We start from the raw sequence: 16,226 nt of genomic DNA, 5'->3' as shown, positions 1-16,226 counted from the left end.
TTTATTCCTAGATATTTTATTTTTTTGTTGCAATGGTAAATGGGAGTGTTTTCTTGATTTCACTTTCAGATTATTCATCATTAGTGTATAGGAATGCCAGAGATTTCTGTGCATTAATTTTGTATCCTGCTACTTTACCAAATTCATTGATTAGCTCTAGTAGTTTTCTGGTAGCATCCTTAGGATTCTCTATGTATAGTATCATGTCATCTGCAAACAGTGACAGCTTTACTTCTTCTTTTCCGATTTGGATTCCTTTTATTTCCTTTTCTTCTCTGATTGCTGTGGCTAAAACTTCAAAAACTATGTTGAATAACAGTGGTGAGAATGGGCAACCTTTTCTTGTTCCTGATCTTGATAGAAATGCTTTCAGTTTTTCACCACTGAGGACAATGTTGGCTGTGGGTTTGTCATATATGGCCTTTATTTTGTTGAGGGAAGTTCCCTCTATGCCTACATTCTGCAGGGTTTTTATCAAAAATGGGTGTTGAATTTTGTCAAAAGCTTTGTCTGCATCTATTGAGATGATCATATGTATTTTCTCCTTCAATTTATTAATATGGTGTATCACGTTGATTGATTTGCGTATATGGAAGAATCCTTGCATTCCTGGAATAAACCCCACTTGATCATGGTGTATGATCCTCTTAATGTGCTGTTGGATTCTGCTTGCTAATATTTTGTTGAGGATATTTGCATCTATGTTCATCAGTGATACTGGCCTGTAGTTTTCTTTCTTTGTGACATCTTTGTCTGGTTTTGGTATCAGGGTGATGGTGGCCTCGTAGAATGAGTTTGGGAGTGTTCCTCCCTCTGCTATATTTTGGAAGAGTTTGAGAAGGATAGGTGTTAGCTCTTCTCTAAGTGTTTGATAGAATTCGCCTGTGAAGCCATCTGGTCCTGGGCTTTTGTTTGTTGGAAGAATTTTAATCACAGTTTCAATTTCAGTTCTTGTACTTGTCTGTTCATATATTCCATTTCTTCCTGATTCAGTCTTGGCAGGTTGTGCATTTCTAAGAATTTGTCCATTTCTTCCAGGTTGTCCATTTTATTGGCATAGAGTTGCTTGTAGTAATCTCTCATGATCTTTTGTATTTCTGCAGTGTCAGTTGTTACTTCTCCTTTTTCATTTCTAATTCTATTGATTTGAGTCTTCTCCCTTTTTTTCATGATGAGTCTGCCTAATGGTTTATCAATTTTGTTTATCTTCTCAAAGAACCAGCTTTTTGTTTTATTTATCTTTACTATCATTTCCTTCCTTTCTTTTTCATTTATTTCTGATCTGATTTTTATGATTTTTTTCCTTCTGCTAACTTTGGGGATTTTTTGTTCTTCTTTCTCTAATTGCTTTAGGTGCAAGGTTAGGTTGTTTATTCGAGATGTTACCTGTTTCTTAAGGTAGGATTGTATTGCTATAAACTTCCCTCTTAGAACTGCTTTTCTTGCATCCCATAGGTTTTGAGTCGTCGTGTCTCCATTGTCATTTGTTTCTAGGTATTTTTTGATTTCCTCTTTGATTTCTTCAGTGATCTCTTGGTTATTAAGTAGTGTACAGTTTAGACTCCATTGTTTGTATATTTTACAGATTTTTTCCTGTAATTGATATCTAGTCTCATAGCATTGTGGTCAGAAAAGATACTTGATACAATTTCAATTTTCTTAAATTTACCAAGGCTTGATTTGTGACCCAAGATATGATCTATCCTGCAGAATGTTCCATGAGCACTTGAGAAAAATGTGTATTCTGTTGTTTTTGGATTGAGTGTCCTGTAAATATCAGTTAAGTCCATTTTGTTTAGTGTATCATTTAAAGCTTGTGTTTCCTTATTTATTTTCATTTTCGGTGATCTGTCCATTGGTGAAAGTGGGGTGTTAAAGTTCCCTACTATGAATGTGTTACTGTTGATTTCCCCTTTTATGCCTGTTAGTATTTGCCTTGTGTATTGAGGTGCTCCTATGTTGTATGCCGAAGTATTTACAATTGTTATATCTTCTTCTTGGATCGATCCCTTGATCATTATGTAGTGTCCTTCTTTGTCTCTTCCAGTAGTCTTTATTTTAAAGTCTATCTTGTCTGATATGAGAATTGCTCCTCCAGCTTTCTTTTGGTTTCCATTTGCATGGAATATCTTTTTCCATCCCCTTACTTTCAGTCTGTATGTGTCTCTAGGTCTGAAGTGGGTCTCTTGTAGACAGCATATATATGGGTCTTGTTTTTGTATCCATTCAGCCAATCTGTGTCTTTTGGTGGGAGCATTTAATCCATTTACATTTAAGGTAATTATTGATATATATGTTCCTATTCCCATTTTCTTAATTGTTTTGGATTTGTTGTTGTAGGTTTTTTCCTTCTCTTGTGTTTCTTGCCTAGAGAAGTTCCTTTAGCATTTTTTGTAAAGCTGGTTTGGTGGTTCTGAACTCTCTCAGCTTCTGCTTGTCTGTAAAGGTTTTAATTTCTCCATCCAATCTGCATGAGATTCTTGCTGGGTAGAGTAATCTTGGTTGTAGGTTTTCTCCTTCATCACTTTAAATATGTCCTACCACTCCCTTCTGCCTTGCAGCGTTTCTGCTGAAAGATCAGCTGTTAACCTTATGGGGATTCCCTTATGTGTTACTTGTTTTTCCCTTGCTACTTTTAATATTTGTTCTTTGTATTTAATTTATAATAGTTTGATTAATATGCGTCTTGGCGTATTTCTCCTTGGATTTATCCTGTATGGGAGTCTCTGTGCTTCCCAGACTTGATTAACTATTACCTTTCCCATATTAGGGAAGTTTTCAACTATAATCTCTTCAAATGTTGTCTCAGTCCCCTTGTTTTTCTCTTCTTCTTCTGGGACCCCTATAATTTGAATGTTGGTGCGATTAATGTTGTCCCAGAGGTCTCTGAGACTGTCCTCAATTCTTTTCATTCTTTTTTTTTTCTGCTCTGCAGTAGTTATTTCCACTGTTTTGTCTTCCCAGTCACTTATCCGTTCTTCTGCCTCAGTTTTTCTGCTGTTGAACCCTTCTAGATAACTTTTAATTTCATTTATTGTGTTGCTCATCTTTGTTTCTTTGCTCTTTAGTTCTTCTAGGTCCTTGTTAAACGTTTCTTGTATTTTCTCCCTTCTATTTCCAAGATTTTGGATCATCTTTACTATCATTTTTCTTTTTCAAGTAGACTGCGTATTTCCTATTCTTTTGTTAGGTCTGGTGGGTTTTTGCCTTGCTCCTTCATCTGCTGTGTGTTTCTCTGTCTTCTCATTTTGCTTAACTTACTGTGTTTGGGGTCTTCTTTTCGCAGGCTGCAGGTTCGTAGTTTCCATTGCTTTTGGTGTCTGTCCCCAGTGGCTAAGGTTTGTTCAGTGGGTTGTGTAGGCTTCCTGTTGGAGGGGAATAGTGCTTATTTTCTGGTGGATGAGTCTGGATCTTATCTTTCTGGTGGGCAGGTCCACATCTGTTTGTGTGTTTTGGGGTGTCTATGACCTTATTATGATTTTAGGCAGCCTCTGTGCTAATGGATGGGGTTGTGTTCTTGTCTTGCTAGTTGTTTGGCATAGGGTGTCCTGCACTGTAGCTTGCTGGTCGTTCAGTGGAGCTGGGTCTTGGTGTTGAGATGTAGACCTCTGGGAGATTTTTGCCATTTGATTTACATGGAGCTGGGAGGTCTCTTGTGTACCAGTGTCCTGAACTTGGCTCTCCCACCTCAGTGGCACAGCCCTGACACCTGGCTGGAACAGCAACAGCCTGTCCTCCACATGGCTCAGAATACAAGGGAGAAAAGCAAAAAGAAAGAAATAAAGAAGAAGATAAAATAAAATAAACTTATTAAAATAAAAAAGAATTATTAAGAAAAATATATTTTAAGTAATAAAAAAAAAGAAAGACAGAACCCTAGGACAAATGGTAAAAGCAAAGCTATACAGACAAAATCACACACAGAAGCATACACATACACACTCACAAAAAGAGAAAAAGGGGGAAAAATATATATATCATTGCTCCCAAAGTCCACCTCCTCAATTTGGGATGATTCATTGTCTATTCAGGTATTCCACAGTTGCAGGGTACATCAAGTTGATTGTGGAGATTTAATCCTCTGTTCCTGAGGCTGCTGTGATAATTTTCCCTTTCTCTTCTTTGTTTGCCAAGCTCCCAGAGTTCTGCTTTGGATTTGGACCTGCCTCTGCGTGTAGGTCGCCTGAGGGCCTCTGTTCTTCACTCAGACAGGACACGGTTCAAGGAACAGCTGATTCGGGATCTGGCTCACTCAGGCCGGGGGGAGGGAGGGGTATGGATGCGGGGCGAGCCTGTGGTGGCAGAGGCCGGCGTCACATTGCACCAGACTGAGACGCACTGTGTGTTCTCCCGGGGAAGTTGTCCCTGGATCATGGAACCCTGGCAGTGGCGGGCTGCACAGGCTCCCCGGAAAGGGGTTGTGGAGAGTGACCTGTGCTCACACACAGGCTTCTTGGTGGCGGCAGCACCAGCCTTAGCGTCTCATGCCCGTCTCTGGGGTCCGTGCTGATAGCCGCGGCTCGCGCCCATCTCTGGAGCTCCTTTAATCCCCTCTCCTCGTGCACCAGGAAACAGGAAAGAAAAAGCCTCTTGCCTCTTACGCAGGTCCAGACTTTTCCCTGGACTCCCTTATGGCTAGCCGTGTCGCACTAGCCCCCTTCAGGCTGTGCTCATGCAGCCAACCCCGGTCCTCTCCCTGCGCTCCTACTGAAGCCTGAGCCTCAGCTCCCAGCCCCACCCGCCCTGTCGTGTGAGCAGACAAGCTTCTCGGGCTGGTGACTGCAGGTCGGCACCAATCCTCTGTGCGGGAATCTCTCTGCTTTGCCCTCCACACCCCTGTTGCTGCGCTCTACTCCGTGGCGCCGAAGCTTCCCTCCCCGCCCACCCCATCTCCACCTGGGAAGGGGCTTCCTAGTGTGTGGAAACCTTTCCTCCTTTACAGGTCCCTCCCACTGGTGCAGGTCCCTTCCCTATTCTTTTGTCTCTGTTTATTCTTTTTTCTTTTGCCCTACCCAAGTACATAGGGAGTTTCTTGCCTTTTGGGAAGTCTGAGGTCTTCTGCCAGCGTTCAGTAGGTGTTCTGTAGGAGTTGTTCCACATGTACATGTATTTCTGATGTATTTGTGGGGAGGAAGGTGATCTCCATGTCTTGCTCTTCCGCCATCTTGAAGCTCCTCCCTGCACCAGGTCTCATTGCAGCAGGCGGGCTCCTTTAGTTGCAGTTCACGGGCTCCTTAGTTGCAGCATGTGGGCTCCTTAGTTGCAGCTTGCCTGCTCCTTACTTGTGGCTCCAGGGCTCCTTATTTGCAACTTGCTGGCTCCTTAGTTGTGGCACGTGGGATCCTTATTTGTGGCATGCATGTGGGGTCTAGTTCCCTGGCCAGGGATCAAACTCAGACCCCCTGCATTGGGAGCGCGGAATCTTAACCACTGCACCACCAGGGAAGTCCCTGTAGTTATTGATTATTGGTTTGGTGAGGAATTTTCAATAGAAACCTGGACATTTGGGGTATTATGGTATGAGATTCCAGATTTTATTTAAATCTTGAACTTCAGTAGTTTGCTGCCTCATTACTGCCAGCTTGGTGTGGATGTTTAGGTTTTCCATTTGGCTCTGAGGAGGGGTGCATGGACTAAATTGTTTTCCCTTTGTCGTGTGTGTATGTGTGTGTGCGTGGTGTTTGGCTGGAATATGACTGTTTATTGTCAGAAAGTTTTCTGTCAAGTGGTGTGATGAATTGGACAATTGGGATTGACATGTATACACTGATGTGTATAAAATTGATGACTAATAAGAACCTGCTGTATAAAAAAATAAATAAAATAAAATTTTTAAATTAAAAAAAAAAAAACAGTTTCTGTCTTACTAAGCTGGCTTTTTCCTTCTCCTTTGTCTTCCCCAGTACCCAGAACAGGATATATAAGCCAAAATGAAAACCTAAGGAACCCACCACCATGTTGATCATTGGCTTCTGAGAACCCTAATCAGCTTGCTACTTTCTTCTTAAACTTTCAGAATCCTCTTAGGTATATTTTATATGTAACTTCCAGCATTTTTATTTGTACTTAGTGAGAGGAATAGGGAAACGTACATTGACTTCGGGAAGTGGAAGTCTTTGTCCTGAAAAGTTTTTAAGCTTTTCAAAATGGGTGGGAGGGGGGGAGATACTAACTAGGAGGAGGTGAATCAAACTTTGTGGCAGCAATCCTATTTTCCTGGATAGTCAAATCAACACATCAGCCAGCAGTATGATTTCTTAAAGGAAATGTTCTCTTACATCTTCTCATACCTAGAAAAGCACTAAAATCATTAATGGAGACATCTGCTCCTCATGACTAGCAGCAACCTTCTACTGAGATGTGTGCTTGACTGCACGTACCCCCTTCATCAGATCATATATATACTGACCTTCCCCCGCACCTCTTTGGAGCAGTTCCTTAGAGCAATCTGTGAGGGTGTCTCCTGGCCTACAGTCCTCAGTAAGTCCCCAAATTCAAACTGAATTCACAGTTCTTACATTGTGCTTTTTTTTCAGCCAATAGCCATTTCCAAAGGGAAAACTTATGCAGAAACAACAGATGGCTAAGAAAATTAGAGTGATTCACAAAATAACAGGGAAATATAGAGTGGAGAATCAAAGAGCTTGTTCCAGCAGGATGGAAATCTTTAGAAGGTTATTAAGAGAAGGGATGAATAAATTGGACATTGATGAGGTTAAAGGTCTTAATGTGACACTACCCGTGGTTGATTGGACAGATGGGAACCCCTGCTGGTCCCCCAACATTGAAGGGCTCTAAACAAATATGCTTTATTTACCCTACTTTGTAGGAACCTTAAAAACTGGAAGGCAAGTATGATAATGAGAAACCTGACCTCAAATCAGCTCAGACAGGGCTTCCCTGGTGGCGCAGTGGTTAAGAATCCGCCTGCCAATTCAGGGGACACAGGTTCAAGCCCTGGTCCGGGAAGATCCCACATTCAGTGGAGCAGCTGAGCCCGTGCACCACAACTACCGAGCCTGTGCACCTAGAGCCCGCCCGTGCTCCACAACAAGAGAAGCTACTGCAATGAGAAGCCCACGCACCACAACAAAGAGTAGACCCCACTCGCCGCAACTAGAGAAAGCCCGTGCACAGCAACAGAGACCCAACACAGCCAAAAATAAAATTAATTAATTTTAAAAATATCAGCTCAGACAGTGGTCCCACAAATTAATCATGATTAGGATTAGTGAAAGAGTCAGGGACTGAAGACCCTATGTGCATGTGTGGGTAAGATAGATAAGTGGCTAAGATAGGACCCCATTGTTCTGTGATTCCAAACTCATTGCAGTTAGATTGAGAGGATATGTGGATGCAATGGTCGATGGGATTAAGTTGGCAGTTTGGATGAAAATTGGAATGTTTGAATAGACTTTATGTGAAGTCATGTCTTCTTTATCTGAATGTGTTATTGGAATGGTCTGAAAGGGGAACACTTTCACTACCTAATATTATAAAAGAGAAGGCATGTTAAACTTATCCTTCAGCCAGTGTTAATTGGACATGCTAATTAGGAATCTATAGAATCATCCACATTTGTACAGTTTAACTTGAAACAGTATAAAATACCTGGTGGACAAAAAGAGATTACCACTTTAATTAATGGCATGTTAGAAACTGGAGAGCTGTACTGACAAATTCTCTGTAGTTTAGCCCCATGTGGACCACAGACAAGTTTATGGAAAAAGCCTGTGAGAGCCACACAGAGGCAACTACTGGTTTTTTAGACCAGAAAATTTCCAGATGCGGTGGTAAGATATAAGCAACTTGTGAAACAATTAGTAGCTTGCTATTGGACATTAATAGAAACTGCCCTTATAACTGACTGAAGGACATAAATAATCTTGAAACCTGAAATACCCACAATGTATTTGGTGATGTTGGAGAAACACTCCAATAAGGAAGGCAGTGTGCAGAAGAGATCCATAAATGGATCTGGTTGGAAATGGAAATGGTTTATACAGGAGCATGCTACCAGAGGAATGCAAGGAGGTACCCATCATATTCAAAATCAGGTACCTTTTTTTCCTGAGAGCTGACTTTGGAACAACCTGAGGAGCTACCATATCCTATTTCACCTGGGCAATACCCTATGAACAGTTTTCTATTAACCAACAAAGAGCTGCTTGGTTTATGGATGGCAGTTCCAAAGTGAACAGACAGAATCCTATTTAGAAGCTTGCTGCATTACAACCGACTGAAGCAGATAAAACAAATCAGCTCAGTGGGTTGAATTGCATGCTGTTTTCCCCTATGCTTGGGTTTTACCAACTCATGAGTGGTAGCTAATGGCTTGGTTACATGGTCAGGCAGATGGGCAAGAAAAACCGGACTATTGGGGAGGCCCAACTTGGAGGCAGCTGGCAGGTTCCCACGCGGGAGTTGTGAGGCGTGGCCAGGTGGAGGAGGTGCCTGGCAGGGCATGGGGCTCCCCGGCGGGTGGGAGAGACCGAGCGAGGGGCACCGGCTGAAAAAAAAAAGAAAAGAAAAAGAAAACTGGACTATTAAAGGGATGCCCATGTGAGGCATAGCAGTATGGAAATAACTATAGGAATTTAAGGGGTGAATTAAAGTATCAATAGTATAATGGCTTTTCTGAGTTCTGTGAGTCCATATAGAGAATTACTGAACCTGAGGATCATCTTAGGGACCCACAGACTGCAGTATGATTTGCCAGTGAAACGAACTGGGTCTGGAGATTTTTTTTTTTTTTTGACAGTTTTTCAACTTCGAGTTCAACTTTTTAATTGATGAAGATCTATTCAGATTATGTATTTATTCTTGGGTGATCTTCACTAGTTTGGGTCTTTCAAGTAATTGTTCCATTTCATCTAAGTTGCCAAATGTATATTTGTAGAGTTATTCCTAGTAATCTCTTCTTGTCCTTTTAATTTCTGTGGGATCTGTACTCTTTCATTCCTGATATTGATAATTTAGGTTTGCTGGCTTGCTTTGCTTGCTTTTTTTCTTTCTTTTTTTTTTCTTGTTTTCTTTCCCCTTTCTCCTTTTTTGTCAGTCTGACTAGAGGTCTATAAATTTTATTGATTTTATTGATTTTTTTCAAAGAACCAACTTTTGGCTTCATTGATTTTCACTATTTTCCCGTTATTCTTTTATAATACAAACCTTTTTTAACGTCTTTATTGGAGTATAATTGCTTTACAATGTTGTGTTAGTTTCTGCTGTATAACAAAGTGAATCAGCTATATTATAATACAGATATTTAATGCTATAAATTTATCTCTAAGCATTGATTTATCTGATTCCTGCCAAATTTTATATGCATAATTTTCATTTGGCTCAAAATATTTTATAATTTCTCTTGAGACTTGCTCTTTGATCCACGAAATATTTAGAAGTGTACTGTATAATTTCAAAGTGTTTGGAAGATTTCTCTTAATTTCTTAACTTTCTCTTATTGACCTCTGGTTGAATTACTTTAAAGTCAGAGAACATTCTTTGTATAATTTCAATTATCTTACATTTGTTAAGATTTGTTTTATGATCCAGAATATGGTCTATCTTGGTGAAACTCCCATAAGCACTTGAATAGAATGTGTATTCTGCTGTATTATGTGGAAGATTCCATACATGTCAACTTGATTCAGTTGGTAGGTGATGAAATAAAAATTCATATTCTAAGGCAAGTCAAGGAAAATTTAGACATAAAAACTTTTCTCTGCCCTTTGGCCTCCTCTCTCCCCTCTACTATGTGTTGTGTATCTCCATTATGCATCAACCAGACCTCCCCATTGGCAGAAATACCTGCTCAACCATATAGAGCAACATTCTCCTAGCAAAACAAGATAACTCCTTAGGAGATAACCTTCTTTCTTAATCTTGCAAGGGAACATGATTACCCATGACTCACTCGTTTTGTATGCTTAGATCTGGATTGGGTAAACTGTCAATAATATGTCATTTAACATACAACTTTCTGTCTCAAAAAACTTACATAACTGTGCTTTGACCTTTAATGGGCAGAACAGTTCTCATAGCTTTCTGAGAGGCTGTTCCTGGGTTATAATCCTCAATTTGGCTTGAACAAAATTTTTCATTTCTTTCTTAGATCAACTGATTATAATTTTTTTCATTGACAAAGGTGTGGTTCAGTTCTTCTATATCCTTAATGCTTTTCATTACACTAGTCCTAGATATTACTGAGAAAGTGTTAAAGTCTCCAACTTAATTGTAGATTTCTTCATTAATCCTTTCAGCTATGTCTGATTTTGCTTATGTATTTTTTAACATCTTTATTGGAGTATAATTGCTTTACAATGGTGTGTTAGTTTCTGCTGTATAACAAAGTGAATCAGCTATAAATATACATATATCCCCATATCTCCTCCCTCTTGCATCTCCCTCTCACCACCCCTCTAGGTGGTCACAAAGCACCGAGCTGATCTCCCTGTGCCATGTAGCTGCTTCTCACTATCTATCTATTTTATATATGGTAGTGTATATATGTCCATACCACTCTCTCACTTCATCCCAGCTTACCCTTACCCTTCCCTGTGTCCTCAGGTTCATTCTCTACGTCTGGGTCTTTATTCCTGTCCTGCCCCTAGGTTCTTCAGAACATTTTTTTTTAGATTCCATATATTTGGGTGCTGTGCAAGATAGAGTTAACATACCAGGTCTGAGGCTTCTATGCTTAGAAAGGCCTGATTACAAATTGGGCCTTTGTCTGAGATCTGGTAACTTGTACTTATAGAAGATCCACACCATTCTTTAACTAATAAAAGTGGTTTACTGAGCCTAAACTGTTTGTGCAAACAATTTATTTTATGCTAAGTAGCTGCATTTCTTCTGCGAGTTGGGATCTTGGTACATCGTGCTAGGCAGAGAGTGCCTACTTGACCAGCTCCCAGTAAAAACCATGGGCACTGAGTCTCTAATGAGCTTCCCTGTGTCAACTGAAAAAAAAAGCACAATGTGAGAGTTGTGAGTTAAGTTTTATTCAGGGACTTACTGAGGACTGTAGCCCAGGAGACAGCCTCTCAGCTCTGAGGAACAGTTCCAAAGAGGTAAGGGAGGAGCCTGGATATATGTGAATTTTTTTGCTAGGAAATACATGTAGTCAAACATTAAAAGATTACTGCTACTCAGAAAGAACAGACATCTTAGTTAATGATTTTTTTTAATTTTTTAAATTAATAAACTTTATTTTTTACAGCAAGTTTAGGTTCACAGGAAAATTGAACAGAAAGTACAGAGTTCCCCTAAACCCCTGTCCCCACGCATGCACAGCGCCTCCCCCATTAGCAACATCCTGCCCCAGAGGGGCACATTTGTAAATTGATGAATCTACCTTGATATATCATTATTACCCAAAGTCCACAGTTTACATCAGGGTTCACCTTTGGTATTGTACATTCTATGGGTTTTGACAAACATATAATGACATGTATCCACCATTGTAGTATCATGTGGAATAGTTTAGCTGCCCTAAAAGTCCTCTGGGCTCCAACTATTCATCCCTCCCTTCCACCTAACCTCTGGCAAACACTGATCTTGTTACTGTCTCGACAGTTTGCCTTTTCCAGAATGTCATACAGTTGGAATTATACAGTATGTAGCCTTTTCAGATTGGCTTCTTTCACTTTGTACTATGCATTTAAGGATGAAAGCCATGTCTTTTCATGGCTTGATAGTTCATTCCTTTTTAGCACTAAATAATATTTCATTATATATACCACAATTTATTTATCCATTCATCTTTATTAATGATTTTAATGCTTTTCTATGTATAGGAAGATGCAAAAATCTGGGATCATTGAAATCTTCCTTAGATATGCATCTTAACTATCTAGGGCCAGTATATCCAAAGCACAGAATCCTTCCTGTTTTTCTCCATCCTGAATTCCCCTCAGGGCACACTGTTGGTGGGCGACTGCAGTGGCTAATGACTTGATCCTTGTAGAACTGGAATGGTTGGCAACATTATTTTGTTTACACCTAGTAGACAACACTTCACAGTGTGTTGCCACAATTCTTTACTACAGTAATGTACTGTGTGACTCCCCTGGGTAGCTTGAGCTGATTTCGTCCAGACTTTGCTTCATACACTTTCCCTTTGGTGATTTTTATTTTTCACTGTAATAAATCTTAACCATGAATACAACTACATGCTGAGTCCTGAGTCCTAATGAATCATCAAAATTGGAGGTGGAGGGGGCATGGTCTTGGGGATTCCTGACACAGTAGTGGCAATGGTTACAATGTGACAATGATAGCAATGGTAGGATTATTTGCTAGAATGACCTTGACTCACTAAAACATGGCAAAAGCCTTGTTTGAGTAATAGAGCATGAAAAGGTAGTGATGAACCTTTTGTACCTGGGTGACTATGGTTTTACCTATGATATAAAACAGCAGCTGAGCTGTTATCTGTTATGAAAAGTAAATATTCAATATAGAATTTTAAAATAATAGGTCCAACTCCAGGAAAGTTGACTCACTAGGTCCCTTGACTGCTTTTGCCATGCTGGATGATGGGAAGGAGGGATGGAGACAGGGGAGCACACAACCCGGTCAAGACTTTGATGTTCATTCTCTCCTCCAAGCAGGAGGAGAAATGGCCTACGTATTCCCAAAGGTGAGCTTTGGGTGGGCAGAAAATGTTAAAAGTTTTCATTGCTCTTCCCTCTAAGTGGAAGGGAAAACTAAATTAGTTCCCTGGACTGGAGCACAGCTTCCAAACCAGTGGAAAAAACCTTCAGCTTGGCTGCTGCACTGCTGCAGCACCCCAACATTTCAGCCAGGATCACGCTTTGCCACTGCAATGTTAACCCTGTAAATGCTAAATCTACTGCTAGAGATTTGAATAAAATCACAATGAGACCCAAAAAATGGAATTTTTAAAATGGCTTTGTGTCTTGTGGCTATTACATCTGGATGTATGATAAAATTTATTTAAAATGTTAGAGGCTTGTAATTTCATAATTTCCTATCAAAGAAAAATGGGAAAAAAACATGTTAATGGGTTACAATATCCTTACTTTTTGCCTCTGATGAGTGAATTGAAATTCAAACTCTTTGAACATTAAAAAAGAAAACAAGCCACCATAACTGATATTTTTTGTTTTTCTTATTATGGCCTCTGGGAAAAAGGAGAAGGAAATGTCCAGTTGAAGATACACTTTGAGCGGGGGGGTTAAGCAGTTTTTAGTTGCTAATAAGTTCTTGTAAAATCAGATGGCTGGCCCTTAAAGGCTGGTGATTTTTCAGCCTGATATGCATATTTTTGAGTGGTTCAATTTGGACTCTAAGACTGATGAGATAAATAGAGCTTAAGCTAGCCTTGCTCGTTACTTGGACTTGGAAGAGGGCTGTCTAGTCTTGCAGCTTCTCTCCTTTGCTGCTGGCAAAGAAAAGCCTCTGGCCTCTTTGGAACCCTATATTCACAGATCCTAATTGCCTTGACCTGACTCTAAGCTGAAACCTGATATTGCCTGCTCTGTGCTGTTTCAGCCTCAGCAGGAGCTGCGCTGAACTGAATGCAGGCACAGGGTCAGTGAACAGGACTGACTCTGGGACTGTTGCAGATTTAAGACACCCCTCTGTGAGTCCATAAACTAAGAAAACATCATGGATGCTGCCTGGACTATCTTGGTCACTTGCAGATGCCCAAAGAAAAGGGCTTGTTTTTCTGATGGAACTATCTAAAATTGAGCTGCTGATTGGCTCTATATTTCTGATGCAGAAGATAGTTGCATTCCTAATTTGGGATTCCTGCCAGAAGCTGCAAATTAGGAGAGGACACATCACAGGGAGTATGATGTCTCCATCCACTCCTGACAGAACCTATTCTTGACCTTCTCTAAGTGATATCTCCCTGTTGTTGGCTTGTGTTAGAATTTCAAAATTAATTGAAATTTGCAAAAATGGCCTGATAGCCTGAGTCTACTCCCCTCACCCATCTCCTGCTTCACACACTTTAGGAAGGCAGTTTAATTACTCAATGCAGCTGCTCCCAGCAAGGGATTAATATTTTTTCCAGCCAGTTCATTAAATAAGTGATAGAGACAAAAGGGACAAGAGGTTATGTAAATTCATTTTTTCAATTTTTTTAACATGTAGAAATATCTTTATTTTCTTTAGATTCAAAAAACTTAAAGTTAGGGATATATTTTTATTTTATTCTTTCTTTCTTTTTTAAATTTTTATTTATATTGGAATATAGTTGATTAACAATGTTGTGTTAGTCTCAGGTGTACAGCAAAGTGATTCAGTTATACATATACATTGGGAGATTGGGATTGACATATACACACTGCTATATTTAAAATAATTAACCAATAAGGACCTACTGTATAGCACAGGGAACTCTGTTCAATATTCTGTAATAACCTAAATGGGAAAAAAATTTTTCTAAATTCAGGATTTTGTACTGACCAATCCCTAAACGGGATCTGTCTTTGTAGTTAAGTTAGAGAATTTTTTCTATGAAAATGCTTTTGTTTTTCTTGAATACAACCTTTCCAGACAAAAGATTTGGAGTAAAGCAAGGGATAATTTTTAAAATGTAAAGTTTTGGTTAGAGAATGGGCCACACCGATTGTATATCAGTGGAGAAAACACAAAACTTGGCACCTGGAGAGAGGTGGAGAGAGGGAGTGAGAACATTAATGATCTTGTCTGTCCAAACTGTTCCTCGAAATTTTCTCTGTTTCCTAAAGAAATACTCCCCAGGCAGCCATTCCAAGCTGCTGTGAGCACTTTGAATGCAAACTGTCTGCTGAGGCTCCAGTCACACCTGATGGAGCTCTGACTCTGGGACTGCAGGAGTGGCCCCATCCCCTGGACGTTTCATGCAGAGCACTTCCAGGTGTCACCCACCCTTGGAAAGAGGATGCGCTGGGGTCCTGGACAGACAGAACTGTTTGGAACGGGCTGCCTCCAGGCCTGAAACCAAGGCCTCAGATGGATTATTCAAACTGGACAGGGAGTCCTAGAGAGGCAGGTCCCTGGGTGGGAGGCCACAATGGGAGCTGTCCTGCCTGCCTGATGTATGTCCTGCTTGGGGCACCCTAACAATTGTGAACTCTTTGTTTCTAGGGATGTCATGTATGCCTCAGAATTACACTTCCTGTGTGTGAGCCCTGAATATCGCTACATGGCCTGAGCCTGGAAGACTTTCAGATCCACTTCCGCTTAGTGACCAGAGCATGCTGTGCCTGAATTGGTGCCTCAGGCCAGCTTTTTTTAAAAAAGTTAAAGCAGAAATTTAAAAGTAGAAAGTCACCTGGTTTTCTAACAGATCTTCATGATTAATGGGATTTTTTTTTACTGGCTAAATCCTGGACCCCTAAAGGGCATAGCTGACATCAGTACTGTAAGCTGGTCTCACCATGCTGCATGGGGTCCTACCGAAATGACACCTTGGCAACAAACTAAGGGGGTGGACTGCAGAGAAGACAACATAGTACGTCTAAAACTGCTATCCTTAGAAAGGTCTTCTTGCAAGTTGGCCCCTGGTTGGCAACTAAGAACTTGAATTTTTGGAGGACCCCTACCATTCCCTAACTGATAAGGATGGTTCACCATTGCTAAACTGTACAAATTATGTGGTTTATGCTAGATACCTCCTTTCCACTGTGAGTCTGAAATTTTGGTATGTACATGACCAGCCCCTAATAATTACCTTAGGCACTATAATGAGCTTTCCTGGTAGAAAACACTTTAACACATGTTGTCACAATTCACAGCTGGAGAAATGAATTCTGTGACTTCACTGGAAAGAGGATTCCTGGAAGCTTGTGCTGATCTCCTGTGGTCATTGCAATATGCACCTTTTCCCCTTGCTGATTTTGTTTTTTGTTCTTTCACTGTAATAAATCTTAGCAGTGAGTACAACTGTGTGCTGAGTTCTGTGAGTCCTAGCAAATCATCAAACCTGGGGTGGGTTTAGGGACCCCTGATACAGGGGAATACACATTAAGGATTATTATGTATTCTTTGTGAATTAACCTCTTTGTCAGTTGTAATGTCACTCTTTATCCCTGGAAATTTTCTTTGCTCTATAGTCTACTTTGTCAGGTATTAATACACTCACTTAAGTTTCCTTTTTATAGTGTTTGTCTGATGTATTTTTTCCATCCTTGTAATTTAATCTACCTATATCATTACATTTGAGGTGAATTTCTTATTCATATCATGTACTTGGTTCCTGTTTTCTTTTA

This window comes from Aethalodelphis obliquidens, unplaced genomic scaffold (assembly GCF_003676395.1).
Source record: "Aethalodelphis obliquidens isolate GAN/ISIS:26980383/991018 unplaced genomic scaffold, ASM367639v1 scaffold140, whole genome shotgun sequence".
NCBI classification, from domain to species: Eukaryota; Metazoa; Chordata; class Mammalia; order Artiodactyla; family Delphinidae; genus Aethalodelphis; species Aethalodelphis obliquidens.
The sequence above is the reverse complement of the archived record's forward strand: the minus strand, read 5'-3'. Positions refer to the sequence as shown.